The sequence below is a fragment of the Armigeres subalbatus genome, chromosome 3, assembly GCF_024139115.2.
Source record: "Armigeres subalbatus isolate Guangzhou_Male chromosome 3, GZ_Asu_2, whole genome shotgun sequence".
NCBI lineage: Eukaryota > Metazoa > Arthropoda > Insecta > Diptera > Culicidae > Armigeres > Armigeres subalbatus.
The window spans coordinates 408,325,604-408,342,784 of NC_085141.1; the positions used below are offsets into that span (position 1 = coordinate 408,325,604).

The 17,181-nt window shown below is 39.0% G+C and overlaps 1 protein-coding gene across 1 annotated transcript in view; it reads right to left on the bottom strand.

Annotated features, from left to right (window-relative positions):
* LOC134223059 (tyrosine-protein kinase-like otk) overlaps positions 1 to 17,181 on the bottom strand; it is a 193,207-nt gene that overhangs the window by 26,190 nt on the left and 149,836 nt on the right. The window lies entirely within an intron of this gene.

Genomic DNA, 17,181 nt, shown 5'->3' on the forward strand with positions numbered 1-17,181 from the left:
AAGCGTCTGGCATACTGATGACAAGAGCGATAAAGATGTACCCCCGTATTCAGTGGCCTCAGGAGGGTTCTCAAAAGTTGGTTTCTCGAGTGTACTTCTAGTGCTGGAACGAGCGAAGAGCATATGCAAGAACGATACTGGAAAATTAATCAAATATTTCTGAATAAACCACTATGTTAGACAATTTATTGCTATGTTCAAGGCAATTTCCCGATAATGTAGAATCTGTTATCGTATTATTTATCGTAGCAATTATATTGGACGATATCTCTTATTTCTTAAATTCTGAACAATCACTTGATGGGTCTGTAAAGTGAAATAGAAATTATAACGCCACTTCGGGATCTTAACGGTATGCTTCAGGACGGTACATTTCCATTTTTGGATCAAAACATATATACATGATTTTTCTACCAATTGAGTTTGTCTAAGTGAATTAATAAAGACGACCTCATTGTCCAAACCCGGAGCACCACGGGTATATAGCAAAAACAAAAATGGGTCCGGAGGGAGGGGAATTTCTGAATTGCGTTCGATGTAGCAATTTTTCATATTTCACCTCTAAAACTGATTAAGAAATTTGTTTCTGTTCGATTTCATGTCACACGCCATACAAATCCAGCTCCTTCCTAGCAAACAAAATAATGTCACGAATCTTAAGAAAAGATTTGTCCCAAACAATAAAATGCATGATCATCCGTGTTTTAACCTTTATGATACCAGCAGACAACAAAGACTGCTTCAATTTGCTCTCATTTCGTCAATCATCAACCGATTTTAACAAAACAGGCATGGTTGAACCGGTTATTTAAAATGTTTTCAGGAAATGGTTTGAAGACGTGAATTTTCGTAATAGTTCCGAATTTAGGCCAAAACCCCGTGGGATACCTAGAGTAACCCAGAATGTAATTTTTCACGAAACTCACGAAAAATGATTTTGTTCATGGAAAATATATGATTTACCACTAATGTAATATATGTTTTATTTGAGATTTCTAGCTTTTTGTTTCGGGTAAATGGCTGCTTGATATCGGTTCCGGTAGGGACCTAAAGGTAACACTTCCTAAAATGGACATATTGGTGTCGTTCGAATGCCCAAATGTCTTGAATTCACTCTCCAAAGCGGAATGAGCTCATGCCGCATACCTTTAAGTGTGTTTGGTCCCCTTCAGGTGGCCAACCTGGATCCGGTTTTTGTGGAAACAAAATGGGAACATTCTGAAATTGAGCATATTGGTGTCGTTCGACGGCATTAAATGTGGCTTTCCAAATGAGTTTGGTCACCTTCAGATGACCAACCTTGAGCCGGTTCTGGTGAAAACCGTATGAGGAGATTTACGGAAAGGAAAATATTGGTGCCGTTCGACTTCTTAAAATTCGGGATTTTTCACGAATAAGTGATTGGAACTCATGCCGAGTACTTCTTACTGAGTTTGGTCACCTTCAAAAGGTCAACCTGGAGCAGGTTCCAATGCACTATGGGGAATTCTCATACAAATGGGCGGCCAAAAATATTTTTTCAATGAAAACTGTTTCTATGCAACATATTTTATGTGCAGGAATATTTAAGAACCTTTTTTAACCCTTTAAGGGCCATCGTTAACCCTTCAAAAAATGTAACCCGCGAAAAAAAAAACTTTTTTTTTATTCTTTTTATTTTTTTTTTTTTCAATACAGCATGCATAAAATAGCAAACAACTATATTTCTAGTAATAATGTTGTTCATTTTCTAATCATAACGAGGTATAGAGAATAAAAACCACAATTTTCAAGAAAACTTTGATTGCAGCGTTCTCGTAAACGCGCAAATATGCGCAAGCAAATCACTCACTAGAAGGTGGTACTAGGGTTATATTTCAATCCCCCATTTACAGATCAGAGGACATTTGGGGACATTAGGTTTGCGGGACCATTTTATAGCAAAGAATTATGATAATTAAAGTTTTTCTTCTACAACTTTTTGATATTAAACTTCGCATGCAAAACAAACCAATCTATCGGAAAGCTAAAGTTTTAAGCTTTGAAATGGTATATAAAACATTATATTTGGAGAAAAAATGACTTCATAACATACAAATCAAAGTTAGTAATGATTTTTTTATTTTTATCAGCTTTTTTCACTTCACCAGCCCATATCTTTTGACTGAATAAACACAGCGCTTCAATATTTTCCGATTCTCTTATCTAGGGTATATACTTTCATATGATATATAAATTAGACAAATTGGAGATAGTAAATTTTCCGATTAATGGCCACCCTTTTCCCCATAGTGCAATGGGGTCCTAATGAGGATGGTTACGGAATTGAGCATATGTATGCCGACCGACAGCTCTAAATTTGTGATGTTTTTCTCATTAGCGAATGAAAATGATGCCGCGTAGTTCCAAGTGTGGTTGTTTACCATGATCTGGAATCAAGAATCGGTCCAACTGGGGAGCCAATGAGAACAGTTACGAAATCGAGCTTATGGATGTCGTTCAACGCTTCTATACTCGTGATTTTTATCTCATTAGCAATTCTAACTCATGCCGCGTAGTTCCAAGTGAGTTTGGTTATCATCAGGTGGAGTTTGGTTATCATCAGGATTTGAAATTCCCCGGAAATTTCCTCGGCATTCCATCCGAGCATTCTTCCTGGCATCCCTCCGAAAAATCCTCCAAAAAGTCTTCCAGGAATCCTTCGGTAGGTAATTTCATTTAGAATTCCTTTTGAGAATCCCTTCGAGAAACCTTTAGAAATTTCAATCGAAATTCCTTCAGGAAATCCTAACTCCGGAAAGTACTTTAGGACTTCCTATTCCATGCTTCAATAAGTTTATTGCCAGAATTCTTTCAAAAAAATTCCGGAATAATTCCTGTATGAATTTTGAAAGGATTATTCCTGTTTTACTACAGGAATTTCTGAAGAAATTCACAAAGGCCTTTTGGGAGCGTTTACGAAAAATCCCTGGAGGAGTATTCAAATGAGCACTTGGGGAAATTTTATGCATTATTCCTGAAGGAGTTTTCAAAATAATATGTGGACGATTTTCTGGAGAAATTTTAGAAGAAATTCTTGAAGAAATTTCAAAATGTATTTTAGGAGGAATTTCCGAACAAAATTCTAGAAGGAAATTTCAAAGAACAACTTCGTAAGAAAAAATTCTTAACGAATTTCTGAAGGATTTGTTGAATACATTTCCTGAATAAATATCATAGGAATCCACGAAAATAAACTCAAATGGAATTTTCATTTTTCATTTATGTTTAGATTTCTAATTCATTCGGAAATTACTTCAAAAACTCCTACAAGATACTCCTATTCGTTCAGGAATATCTGAAGGAGTCCCTTCGGGAATTCTTCTAGGGAATTCCATTGAAAATCCGGCCAGTAGTAAGATAAAACATTGCTTTGATCTGGAATTAAGACTGCATCCAAAAAGATGAAAAAACCAAAATATCGGGATTGCAGTCAATCCATCATCATACTTCTTCGGATATTCTCAAGAATGGCAACAAAATAAAATTTCCATGGTGAATTAGACATTTTCCTTAAGAAATTAAAAAATTGCCAATATAGAAAAAGCAATAAAAAATAAGAGAATTTCCATAAACAAGTAGGTACAAATGAGCAATAAAATTTATAAAATTTTCCATGAACTTTAATCACTTCCAAAGGAGTGGCCGTCTATGGGAAAATGCTCAGTTTCATTGCTTTTTTTTATATTTTTTATGGTTTTGACTTGCTCTTTATTGATTTGCTCGTGGAAAGATTATAATTTTCAATGAAAAAAAAAATTTTGTGTAAAATTTTGTTATTGTTTATTGCTAATATTGATTTATTTATGGAAATTTTGTATTTTTTTACTGTACAACATTTTGAGTTCTTTATGAAAAATTCTTTTATAATTACAATTTCCGGTTTTAAATTAAAAGTGATAATTTTTGTTTGTTTGAAGAATTTCTTAGGAATTTGCTTCAGGAGTTGCTTCGGAAATTTCTCCAGTATTCACCCAGGTGATATTTCATGAATTTATCATAAAGTGAGCATGAGCATGAGCATGATTGACCGCCCACGGTTGCTACTCCGTTATTGCCAGGTCAGCTGTAATTACACAAAGAACCAACAGATGACGTTTGGGACTAACATCATCTTCAATGTGTAAGAACAGGTGACCCAAAATAAAGCAATACCAGCGCCGGCCGTGTCCGAATGCAGGTCAATTGAGGAATGGGTAGGAAAATGTTGACGTGATACTCGCTTTGATGGAAGCCGACGAGTCATCTGCACTTCCACGAGAAATCACTGGGATGTTGGATATATGGGGTAGGGAGTGTGGCTGGGTTCGTTTTGGTAAACGGTATGCCGGGTGTAGCGTGTAGTTTGATCGAGATTGAACAAAAAACATAATCGCGAACACTAATTGATTTTCCGACCGCACAAAGCAGAACAAAATATGTCGATGATCGCGCGATCGTTCTGCGTACTAGAAAAATCACGATAGGACGCGCACATAAGTTTTTCTATCTAAATAATTTACTCACACGCACAACGCAGAACAAAATATTTTGATGATCGCGCGATCGTTCTGCTTGCAAAGGGAACAAAATCAGACACGCACTCTCGAAATTTCAAAATCTTTTTTGAGAACCGAAATTTTATGAGCGATACTGTCTGTACGTTCATATAAGTACCATACTGGTTTCCCGCATGATGAGATAATAGCCGGTGAAGTTTCGAATTTTCCGCATTTACTGTGTAAAACCTAAAAAACATCTAATAAATTCGTACATTTTGTGATCTCCTTGAAATGTTTCCTTATTTAATGTGTTGCCTCAAAATTTAGATCAATGCAAAAAGTAGTAGATTCTAGTAGTAGATTTATTATGTTATGAGAAAGTACGATAGAGTTAAATGCTAATCACGGAGCTAGCTCAAAGCAACATAAACTAAACAGGACTCGTATGCGAGTAACGGCAGGATATTGTGTGTGTACTCCCCTTTAAATCCTAGAGCGGCAAGCGATTAATTTGTCTTGATATGGTTTTATTTTTCACTTCACATAAACTATTCACTTCACATAAATAAAATGTACGCACATAGAGCAGGGTGTTGCTAAATTTATAAATGGGATGGATTGTCTTTGTAATAAAATAATGCACTTTTTTGATAACCAGTACCTGAAAAATTCGGTCACGGCAGTGAGAATTAACATTTTTGTAAATACTCTATTGTTACGTCGCACTGCGTCTATTCTGACAGTCTTCATAGGTTTATGCCAAATTCATACTCAGCTATGTCGACAGCAACAACTTATATGCAAGAATCTTTTGCTTTATTGCTTGTTCTTCAATGATGTTGAAGAAATCTACTCCTTAGCAAAATAAAGTATACTTAACTTTGCCGTATTACAGTGTACCACTCGTCTTATGAATAAAAAGAACAATCCACCTACCTCGCGAGGCATTCTCTTAAGGAATGCCTTATCAACATCAAATAGAGAGAGAGAGCCCTTAGATATAATCCATGGCAAATCCAACCATAATCGCTACTCATTCATTGTACGAACGATAGTTGGATCCGCAGGTCCAATCCAGCTGCATGCTTTCCACACGATTACGCTGAGTTTTATATTCTTGATTTAAGATTCAGTCCGTAATTGCTTCGTAATAGTTCCGAGCCGTCGTTATTCATTCATTAATTTTTTTTTTCTAGTTAAATAATCTGAAGTGAAGAACATCCAAAATTTGAAAATTTGACAGAACTTAAAAAAACACGGCATCCGTTTTCTAACGAACCATACTTCGATCTCGTCATTTATTATTCAGATTTTTTCAATAGTCTCCATGAATTTATCATAAAGTTCGTTCGAAAAGTTCTCCACACATTTTTTCGTAAAAAATATCCCCACCCAGGAATTAATTCGGTTAGTCATCAGAAGTTCTTTAAGCAAACCTTCAAAAGATCCTCCATGAATTCCATCGTAAATTTCTCTAAGTAATACATGATTCATAACGGATTTTCTTTTCTTTTTCAAAAATCCTCCGCAAATAAATCTAGAAATACCTACAGACACTTCTTTCATAAATCAATTAAGGTACACTGGAGGAAGTGGAAAAAGGGGGTAAGTGTGAACATCGACTCGAAAATTTTCAATTTCACTGATTTTACAGTTTTTACCACACCATAACACTGTGCAAAAATATTCTTTAATGTTCACACTAATACTATGTTAAAATCTGTGTTATACATACACTAACACAGTTTACGCTGCACAGTGTTTTATTTCGTCATTTTCACGATCGAAATTCAAAAACTCGAAAAGTGTTGATTTTGGATATAGGGTTTGTTCACAGAAGTTTCAAGATATTTAGGAGCGCATCTTTCGATAAAAACAGTTTGATGATTAATCCTCCTAAAAGTGAGTTGAGAAAATTATTTTTCCACCAGAATGAGATAGACACGTAGTGTCTTCCGCAAAGTTGAGGTAACTGTTAATACGAGCAACTATGCTGAACATCCCGAGTTTCTATCTCTTATATATAACAAACTTAAGTCGTTTTATGTAAAAAACCCATTAAAATCTTATTTTTCATTCTAACTCTTTCCAATGATTTTTCCCATTTTCCGTCTCTTCTACAAAGTTGTTAATCAAGCAAAATTACATGTTTTTGCTGAACAATGTAACATTCCACTGCCGTGAATCGCATATCTGTCCCATCTTTGCTGGGTTTCCTATTCATATGGGACAAATATACGATTCACGGCAGTCCATCTCACATACAACAAAAGTTATCTTTAAATTATACATATTTTTAGAGGTATTTCCACCTGTGATTACTCCCTTAATTGCAAAAAGTCGCAAATTTCTTCACTTATTTTTATACTGACATTGAAAACTTACACTGAGGTAAGTGGAAAAATAACTCCTAAATTTCAAATCTATTTTTATAAAATTCAAGCGACTAAAATGGTATGAGTTACCGCACAGCAAAATGGACTGTTTTTGAGAGCCTATAATGATTGAATGCATTTAGATCATTTAAATTGCATGAAATATCGATTTTTCTTTTCCACTTCCCCCAGTGTACCTTATCTAAAAATTCTTTTGGAAACTCATCCGGAATTTTTTTCAGGAATTCCTTAGCAAATTTTAAGACATTCTTCCAGGTGTTCCATTCCTTCGGCTCCCGTACTTCCACCGCAATTCCTTTCAGGAATTTCCGAACGAATTTCTTAAGGAATTTCTTGAATTTCTCTGTACATGAAATTACTTAGGAGATAGATCCAGAAATTCTTTTGGAAATGCATCAAGATATTTCTTCCAAAATTCCTATAGCAGCGGTTCTCAACCTGGGTACCCCTGGGGGTACCTTCGCTGACCCTAGGGGGTACCTCGGATAAAAATGCGTAATGGCGGACGTAATAATTCCAATCGAAACTAATTGATAAAATTTTAATAATTATATATTTTTTATTTCAAAATTTCGTCTTGTACATAATATGCAATGCGATCAATAAAATCAAACCCACAACCAGCACAATGCATGAAGGGCTGCGGAACAAAACGTCGAATGAACTTTTTTTTTCTTTAATGCAATCTACATACCTGTTCGAAACAGAACGATTAATAATATGTTAAGAATATGCTTCTGAACTAAAATCAAGAATCTAATGGTTCGGAATCCTTCGTTTGAGAGACATGGAAGTTTTTTTTTCACTAAAGCTCGGTTGCTTCGTTGCAAGAGGATTAGAAGCGTCCTTCTACGCTTCTCGGAATCCTCCTTTCAAGAGGCTCGGAAGCCTCCTTTCAAGATGAATTCTTTTAAGTGACTCGAAAATCACCTCCAGGGGCTCGGAAGCTTCTCTACGAGAGGCTCAGACACCGCTTATCAAGAGGCTCGGAAGCCTACTTTAAAGAGATTCTAAACCTCCTTTCAAGAAGTTCGAAGCTCGTGATTATTTTTTCAAGATTTTCATCAGTACCCGAAGTATCCGAGAGGGGGTACCTCAATTTATGCAAAAGTTCGAAGGGTGCCTCTCAAGAAAAGGTTGAGAACCGCTGCTATAGGGAAACATTAACCAATCCTTAAGAATACTTGCGTCTGTGGAACTTCATTGAAATATCTTTAACGAATTATTTCTAGCGAATTTCTTGGTCGGAATTTCTATCTACAAAAATTGTTTCAGGGAAACCTTCCGAAATTCCCTTAGCTTAGAAGAATTCTTTCAGAAATTTCTTTTAGAATTTGGTGGAGAAATTCCCGTGGAAATTGGTTTAGGAATTCCCTCTAGCTTTTTTAAAAAAAATCTTCCAGTAATTTCTTAAGAAATCCCTTCGGATATTCGTTAGAATATCATCCAGGGATGTCTCGATTTTTAGGAATTCCTTCGGACATTTCTCCGGAATGATTACTGCAGGAATTTCGGACGAAATTTCGTGTGACTTCACTAAAAGGATTGCCGAAGGATTTCTTGGAGGAAGTTTCTGAGGAATTTCCGGAGATATTTACAATAATTGGGTATTTTTTTATTAACTCTGTTGTTTTTTGTGACTGTTGCAATTACCTGAGGGGCAATATGTGTATTTTTCTCGAAAAGCATAATAATCAGGGGCGTCTCGTGGACTTTTTGTACACCTGTTCTACCATCTTGCTAAAAAGATCTACCACGGTCACTGTTATGAAATTCAGCAAACCCCTTGAATAAGGTTTTCTTTATAATTACTTCTGATTGTTATTTTCAATTTTACTGCCAACACTGTCACCGAAGAAGTTTTTTCAGTTGGAATAAAATAGCAACGTGTGCAAAAGGACGTGTTTTTATTGGGAGTTTTTCGTCCACCCTTTTCGCGCGTATCCGAAACATTATTGGTCCGATTATCGAACCGGATCTCGCGGAGTGACCGGTCCCAAGCGACAAAGTGCAGTTCCGAGGAAATCACTTCTCTTCGCGAGTGAAAACAACTTCGTATTCGTGCATCTTGCAGTGGCATCCGGATGCGAATTGTTTACAGTGCATAACCACCATTCCGCAGTGTCCCTTTGAGGAGCGGTGAGGTTATCGACAAGACGCAGGGTTGTCACTACTTTTTAAGAAAAGTCTGGCATGCTGCATCTTAAAAATCTGGCAAAATCTGGCGAAGAAATTTACCTTTATATTTTTTTTAGTGATTGAGTGATTATAACTAAAAATATGTTCTAAATATTTTTACACATAGCAAAATTTCTCTGTTTGACCATATGTTTGCTTTTGCTTTATATTTATCAAAATTTATTCTTCTAAAAGAAGGTCTGCTTCCGCCTAATATATTCCTCGAAACAATTCTATATCCGTAAAACTATTATATTAGAGTTCATAACATTTCAAGTATTTCAGAAAATTCAGATTGAATTGAATGAAAGCTCTGAATGTTTTTGAAAATTATAAATAAAATATAAATAATTATTGGAATAAGTTACTTAACTTAATTCAAAACAGGTTTCGTTTTTAATTTGAATTTCTAAGTAACTCCAAATGATGTTGAAAGCATTTTTAAATTATTCGATTAATAAACGAAGTAAAAAGTATTCAGATTAAAAGTTAGCCCACAGATATTCCAAAAATAGTTTTGATAAACATAGTTAATAATTCAATTTTTTTAACAAAAAAATTAGTGCCGTCATAATTTTTATGAACAGTCCATAACAAAGGATTAAGACAATAATTTGTTGCTGGTAATGAAAAGATTTCAACAAAATTGTGCTCCTTTAAGATAAGTATCAAAAATTTACCACTTTTACGGAGGTTCCGGATCTTCATTATCATCTCCACTCAGATTCATGAGAATGTTCCACATCAATAATTTGTTATTCAGAGACGGATGAGTTTTACAAACTGTCTACTTTTACGGATGCTTTGAATATCTCTAAGGACCTCCGGTGACCACTCAGGTACATCAAAATGAGCTTAATGATGTTTCGAGTCTTCCAGAAGGACACCGGATTGTTGAATAACCAAGAAATGTGATAATCCATAGAAAAAGACAATGATTACATTTTATTGGGATTATTTCTACAGAACGATGTAAGCATTTCCAGAACTCCAAACGTAATAAATTACGCCAGAAATTGGCCCTTTAATGTTTGTCTCTTTAAAACCAATCTCTGGGAATAGGCATGGATAAACTGCAGTCCGGAACAACATCCGCGGAACCTTCACATCTTCACTTTAATTATAAAATATTGAAATTAATTTAAAAATGAGTTTTTGGAAACGAGTTGAAGTTGCGGTTATTTTTGGCTTGTCAATGTACTGTGTAGAACTGCTTTTTCTGTAGCATCCCAAACAGCAAACTTTTATTAGATGGTTTTCTGTGACTCATATACTACCGATTCTGGTCACAAAAATCTGTCTGGAATTCGAAAAGTCTGGCATTGCGGATAGGTTCTCTTTTCTCTTTTGGTACCAAAGTCTGGCAGTGCCAGATATATCTGGCATAATGGCAACCCTGACAAGACGAGGCGTCGACTTCCGTGAAAGCCGGCATTATTGCAAAGGAAGAAGAAAGCGTTGGCTGCCGAAAAAGCCAGCCGGATATCATTACCAAACCACCACTAGGCTGGATAAGAAAAGTGAGAGGGAAAACCAGCTGAAAAAGACTATGACTGAAGCGCAGAACAGTGTGGCCTGTGCATCAGGAAACGTAGTGCATTCACCGATAGCTGATCAAAAGAAAAGAAAGGAAAACAAAAAACAACAACTCATAAGGTTCGTTCGAGTTCCGAAGACAAGCTGTGTCGTCTAAGTTGCAGCGGATTAGGGAAGTGCTGGGCAAACCAGAGGAAATCACCGTTCATCATTTGGACACCTATTTGCGACGGGTGGATGCTTGTTATGACGAATATAATAACATTCAAAACGAAGTATACGCGTGCTTTCCTGACCAACGCGAGGAGCAGGAAGAATACTTCATAGCGTTCGAACAACTCTATGAGGAGCTCCGCGTGAAGATTTGCTGTGTTATGGAAACATTTCGATCGAGGCAAGTAGCCGTTCCAGCAGTAGTTACGGCCGCTACAGCTAGAGAACAGCAAGTGATCGCTAATCAGCCACCCGGATTGCCTACTGTTCCACTCCCGACATTCGATGGTACGTATGAACGCTGGTTCAGGTTCAAGCAGTTGTTCCAGGATCTGATGCAGAAGCACCCCGGATTATCAGACGCAACAAAGCTACATTACCTGGCGCAATCATTAAAAGGGAAAGCGGAGAATGTTCTCAGTGAGCAGATTCTGAATGAGAATAACTTCCAAGGAGCCTGGAATATTTTGGAAGAGCGGTTTGAAAATAAGCGAACGGTCATCGACATTCACGTAGGAGGTCTACTCAATTTGAAAAGATGAACAAGGAATGCTCATCCGATTTGCGGCAGCTAGTTGAAGAATGCAGTCGACACGTTGAGGCTTTGGAATTCCACGATCAACCTATGGAGGGCATGTCCGAGCAGTTAGTGGTTTCGTTGCTAACTTCCAAGTTGGATAAAACTACGCTTAATCTTTGGGAAAGCACTGTCACGCCGAAGGAGTTACCGGACTACAAAGAGACCATGCAGTTCCTACAAAACCGTTGTTTTGTTCTTGAGCGTTGTGAGGCTGGGATGGCGCACAGAACTTGCGATGGGATGAAGCCGAAGCAGCTGGTTGTGCCTCAGAGGCAACACGTCAAGGTACATGCAGCATTACAAATCAACGAAAATGTTTGTCCAGTATGTGAAGAGTCTCACCACATCAACAAATGTAACACACTGAAACAAATAACGGTACCCGAACGTATTGCTATAGTTAAAGACTATCAGCTTTGTTTCAATTGTTTGAAAAGGGGACACCGGGTCGGACAGTGCAAATCAAGGATGTGCATGATTTTAGGCTGCGGAAAGAAGCATCATACGCAGTTACATAACGAGGCTCCAGTTATGGTGGAGAAGAAAGTCAATAGTCAGAATGGATTTGCCGAAGGAAATGTATCTGACCAATCAAAAGAGCAATCGTTGCAATCTGAACGAACAACATCAACAATCACCTGTTCCAGTGCGGTTGCGAAGTCACGATACGGTCATGAGGTGATATTGACAACAGCTGTGGTCCAAGTGAGAGATATTTGTGGCGGTTACCGTTCATGTAGAGCGCTTCTGGATTCTGGATCACAATCCAATTTCTTATCGGAAAATTGCGTCATAATGCTGCGACTCAAATTGGATAATGTCTGTGTTCCAATCGTAGGCATCAACGGAAAGAAGATAACAGCTAAACAGCAAACTACCACCGGACTTCCTCATCGTCCCACAGGTGACTGGTATCATTCCATTGCAGAAAATCGACGTACGTGAATGGAAAATACCGTCAGAACTTAATCTAGCGGATCCACGATTCAACATTCCCGCCAAAGTAGATATGCTGATCGGAGCCGAGCTCTTTTACGAGCTGCTGATCACTGAGCGCCTGAAGTTGAACAACGATAATCTTATGCTGTGGAGGTCAGAGCTTGGATGGATTGTATGCGGCTCATACAAAAGTTTTAATAAGCCATTGTTGGTAAAGGCCGCCCCCTGCAAAATGACGGATACAAACTTGGAGCACTCTGTACAGCGATTTTGGGAACAAGAGGAGATTCCGGAATCAACGATATCTACGGCAGAGAACGAGCAGTGTGTCAAGCATTTTCAATCAACTCATCGGCGAGAAAACGGTCGTTTTTTAATTCGCTTACCGTTCCGAAGCACAGTCGCTCAACTCGGTAGCTCACGAAACCTAGCAGAGAGACGGTTCCTGCAGATGGAGCGAAGATTTGATTCCCAACCGGAGCTAAAGGAACAGTATGTATCGTTCATCAACGAGTACTTGTCGCTAGGACACTGTCGTAAAATTAATATTGAGGAGAATAATGATAGCGATTACCAAGGACGGAAATCTTCGTTTTACTATCAGTTGCATCGATGCTCAGTAGGCAGCTTCGTCATAGATTCGTGTTTGTTTTGATCAGACGCTCGGCGATGCAGGCACGAACATCTCGCAGCATGCTGTCAAAATTCCATACCAAATTTACCGCCCGATCTTCAATAGCCGATTGATAATCGAGCGCAAAAAATGAATATCTACCGGGGCTGAAATGAATATTTTGAATTGTGGTTAATTTGCACCAATAAATGATGATTATTTTACTTTATATACTAAACAAATGCATATATTTTAGGAATCTGACTTCAAAATTTTGAATCCATGCCCCGCAGTATGAAATGATATTCATATTTTGAGATTTCAAATTGAATATCAATGTTCCAAGCTGAAGATTCATTTTGACACCGCACAAAACAACGCTGACACCGAGAGTCGACGCTTGCTGCTGTTCGTGCACATGCCGTCCTATTCATTCGCACATTCAAATTCGGGAAGGACTAGCAACTTTATTGTGTGTTGGATGTCAGCTGTTTGAGTGTAGTTGAACTGACTTTTTCTGTCCCTGGCGATTATTTCCTACCGCATCATGCAATTTTGAAACCGACGAGCTCAACGACAAAAATCAGGGTTGTTTTGATGCGTCAGCACGTTCAGACACAAATCTTTCCTTGAACGACGTGCTGGTCGCAGGACCAGTGTTGCAAGATAGCCTAATGGCGATTGTTCTAAGATTTCGGCGCTACAAATACGTTTTCACCGCTGATATAGTAAAATGTTTCGGCAAATCAAGGTAGATGAAGCCGACTCGGTTTACCAGAAAATACTATGGAGAGAGAACCCGCAGGAACCGTTGCAAACACTCGAACTTACGACTATAACATACGGCACGTCTTGCGCACCGTTCTGTGCCACCGCTTGCCTTAAACAATTGGCACAGGATGAAAGAGCGGCTTTTCCGAATGCTTCTCAAATAGTAGAACAGGATTTTTATATGGACGACGTTCTATCCGGTGCTGATGATCTGCAAATGGCTTTGGAAGGTCAAGACCAACTAATAGCTATGTTACATCGCGGAGGGTTTCATTTGCACAAATGGTGTGCAAACACACCGGTGCTTCTGTAACGAATTCCAGAACGTGAGCGTGAAATACAAGTCAAAATTGAAGAACATAGTCCCAATGAAGTGATCAAAGCACTCGGATTGCTTTGGGACCCCAACAGGGACAATTTTCTATTCAGAATTGACACTTCTGAGACACGAGAATACAAGACGAAGCGGAAAGTATTGTCAGACACAGCAAAAATCTTTGATCTCCTCGGGTTCTTGGGACCAGTGACGATCAAGGCCAAAATCTTTATACAAGAACTATGGTCCCATGGTGTATGCTGGGATGAACGATTGACAGCAGATCAGGAAAGCAGATGGAATAGATTCACTCAAGAATTACAGCGCATCGATGACTTGAAGATACCGAGAAGAGCTGTCGCAGATGGTGCTGTAATTTTCGAAATTCATGGTTTTTCGGATGCCAGCAAGAAGGCGTACGGCGCATGTGTGTACCTGCGCAGCGTTAAATCAGATGGAACAGCCGACCTCCATCTATTGAGCAGTAAAACACGTGTCGCCCCATTACCGAAGAAAGCTGGTAGTAAACGAAGCAATAAACCTTTCACCATACCGAGAGCGGAACTGTGTGGTGCTCATTTGCTGGCAAAACTAGTTGGTTCAACTATCGATTGCCTACGTCTAGACGTCAATTCCGTCGTGCTCTGGTGTGACTCGCAAATAGTCCTGTGCTGGCTCAATAAATCTCCTGAGAGTCTCGAAGTTTTCGTCGGCAACAAGGTACGTGACATCAACCAGCTGACCAACTGCTTTGAATGGCGATACATAAACACACAGGACAACCCTGCAGATTTAGCGTCGCGGGGAGTCTACCTTTCCGAACTCAAACAATCATCCTTATGGTGGCATGGACCCCCGATGCTACACGATGCTCATTACGTATACCATCCATACGAAACCGTTTTGCCAATTATTCAGGAAGCAGAGATGTGCGAACTTTCACAAGCACATGTTGCAATTGAGACATCACCTAGTGAGCTATTAACAAGATACAGTGACTTTCGGGTGCTTCAGCGAGTAGTGGCGTACATGTGTCGGTTCATGAATAACGCTAAACAGAAGGACAAAGTTCTGCGTAGAACTGGATTTTTGACCGTCAACGAGCTTCGTTTCGCAACGCAAAGGATCATTGCACAAACTCAACGAGAAGGCTTTCCTGATGAATTACGAATGGTGGTTACAGGACAAGTGTCAAAAAGCAAGTTATTGCAGTTGGACCCATTTGTCGATCGTGAAGGTATGTTGAGAGTCGGTGGTCGTTTGAAACACGCCAAGATTTCGTTTGAGAAGAAGCATCAGTTAATACTGCCACAGCACCATCATGTGACAAAAATTTTGATTGCGTCACTGCATAACGAACATCTTCACATCGGTCAGCAAGGTTTACTGGCCATAGTTCGTCAACGGTATTGGCCAGTGCGAGGAAAGAGTGTCATTAGACAAGTGGTGAAGAAATGCGTCCGATGCTTCCGTATGCATCCTCCTGAAGTCATCCAGTTTATGGGATCATTGCCTGATTACCGAGTTAACCCATCGCCAGTCTTCAACTGTACTGGCATAGATTATGCAGGACCCTTTTTCATACGATCTGGCATTCGTCGTGTCACAAGAATAAAGGCTTACGTAGCTCTGTTTATTTGTATGAGCTCTAAGGCTATACATTTAGAACTTGTGTCGGACCTCACAAGTGCAGCTTTTTTGGCGGCCTTACAAAGGTTTGTTGGACGACGGGGATGTCCGGAAAAACTGATCTCAGACAACGCTACAAATTTTCGTGGAGCTGATTCCGAATTGCACGAACTTTTCAAACTTTTTCAGTCCCAACAATATAAGAACAAAATCCATCACTTCTGTACTGCCCGAGAAATTCAGTGGTCCTTTATACCGCCCAGGTCACCAAATTTTGGTGGCGTCTGGGAAGCTGGGGTTAAAGCAGCAAAATCCCATCTCAAAATCGTCCTTTGTGAAGCATCCTTGAACTACGAAGAGATGACCACCGTGTTGGTTCAAGTAGAAGCGATACTAAACTCTCGCCCTATGACGCAAGTCTCCAATGATGCTAACGATTTTAACGCATTAACTCCTGGCCATTTCTTGGTGGGTCGAGAACTGACAGCCGTACCTGAACCAAGTTATGATAATGTACGAGTGTCGTCACTTTCCCGATGGCAACATCTGCAAAAGTTGAAGCAGGATTTCTGGAGCAGGTGGTCGACGGAGTACTTAAGTGAACTGCAGCCAAGAAGTAAATGGTATAAGAATAAATTAACGATTCGGCCAGACATGCTTGTAGTCCTGAGAGAGGACAACGTTGCACCACAAATGTGGCGTTTGGGTCGAATTGTCGAGGTTACACCAGGTGCTGATGGATTAGTTCGTGTGGTGAAGATTAGAACGGCTAACGGAGAAGTCACCCGGGCGGTAACTAAGATAGCTATTCTGCCAATCGAAGATTAATGCGAAAATGGAGTTATTTGACACGGTGTGTCAACGCGGGGAGGATGTTATGAAATTCAGCGAACCCCTTGAATAAGGTTTTCTTTATAATTACTTCTGATTGTTATTTTCAATTTTACTGCCAACACTGTCACCGAAGAAGTTTTTTCAGTTGGAATAAAATAGCAACGTGTGCAAAAGGACGTGTTTTTATTGGGAGTTTTTCGTCCACCCTTTTCGCGCGTATCCGAAACAGTCACATTGTCAACTACAGGCAAATCCTGACCCAACGAATACTTCCCCAATATCCAACTCCGTGGTACTTATGAGGGGTGTCGCTGACTCGGGGGCCTCTCATTAAGTAAGTACTAAATCAACACTTCCCCCCCTCCCAAGTTACGGTGACGAGGCGTGGCCAGGAGTAGTAATACTCATGCTTTTGTGATTTTTGTCGTAGAATAAAATCAAGGATCACACCCACCTTGATTTCTGATAGTAATCTGAATCGAAATTTCAAAAGAGAAACATGAGTATCACTAGTGTCCAATATACGAAGTACACCGTAACTATGCTATGTTATGTTAATTTCCGGAGAAATTCACAAAAGCCTTTTTGGAGAATTTTTAGAAGGAATTCTTGGTCGAATGGCGGGCTTGGTAGCAAGGATGTTATCGATCATTTAGTAATCTGCCTTCGATCATTTA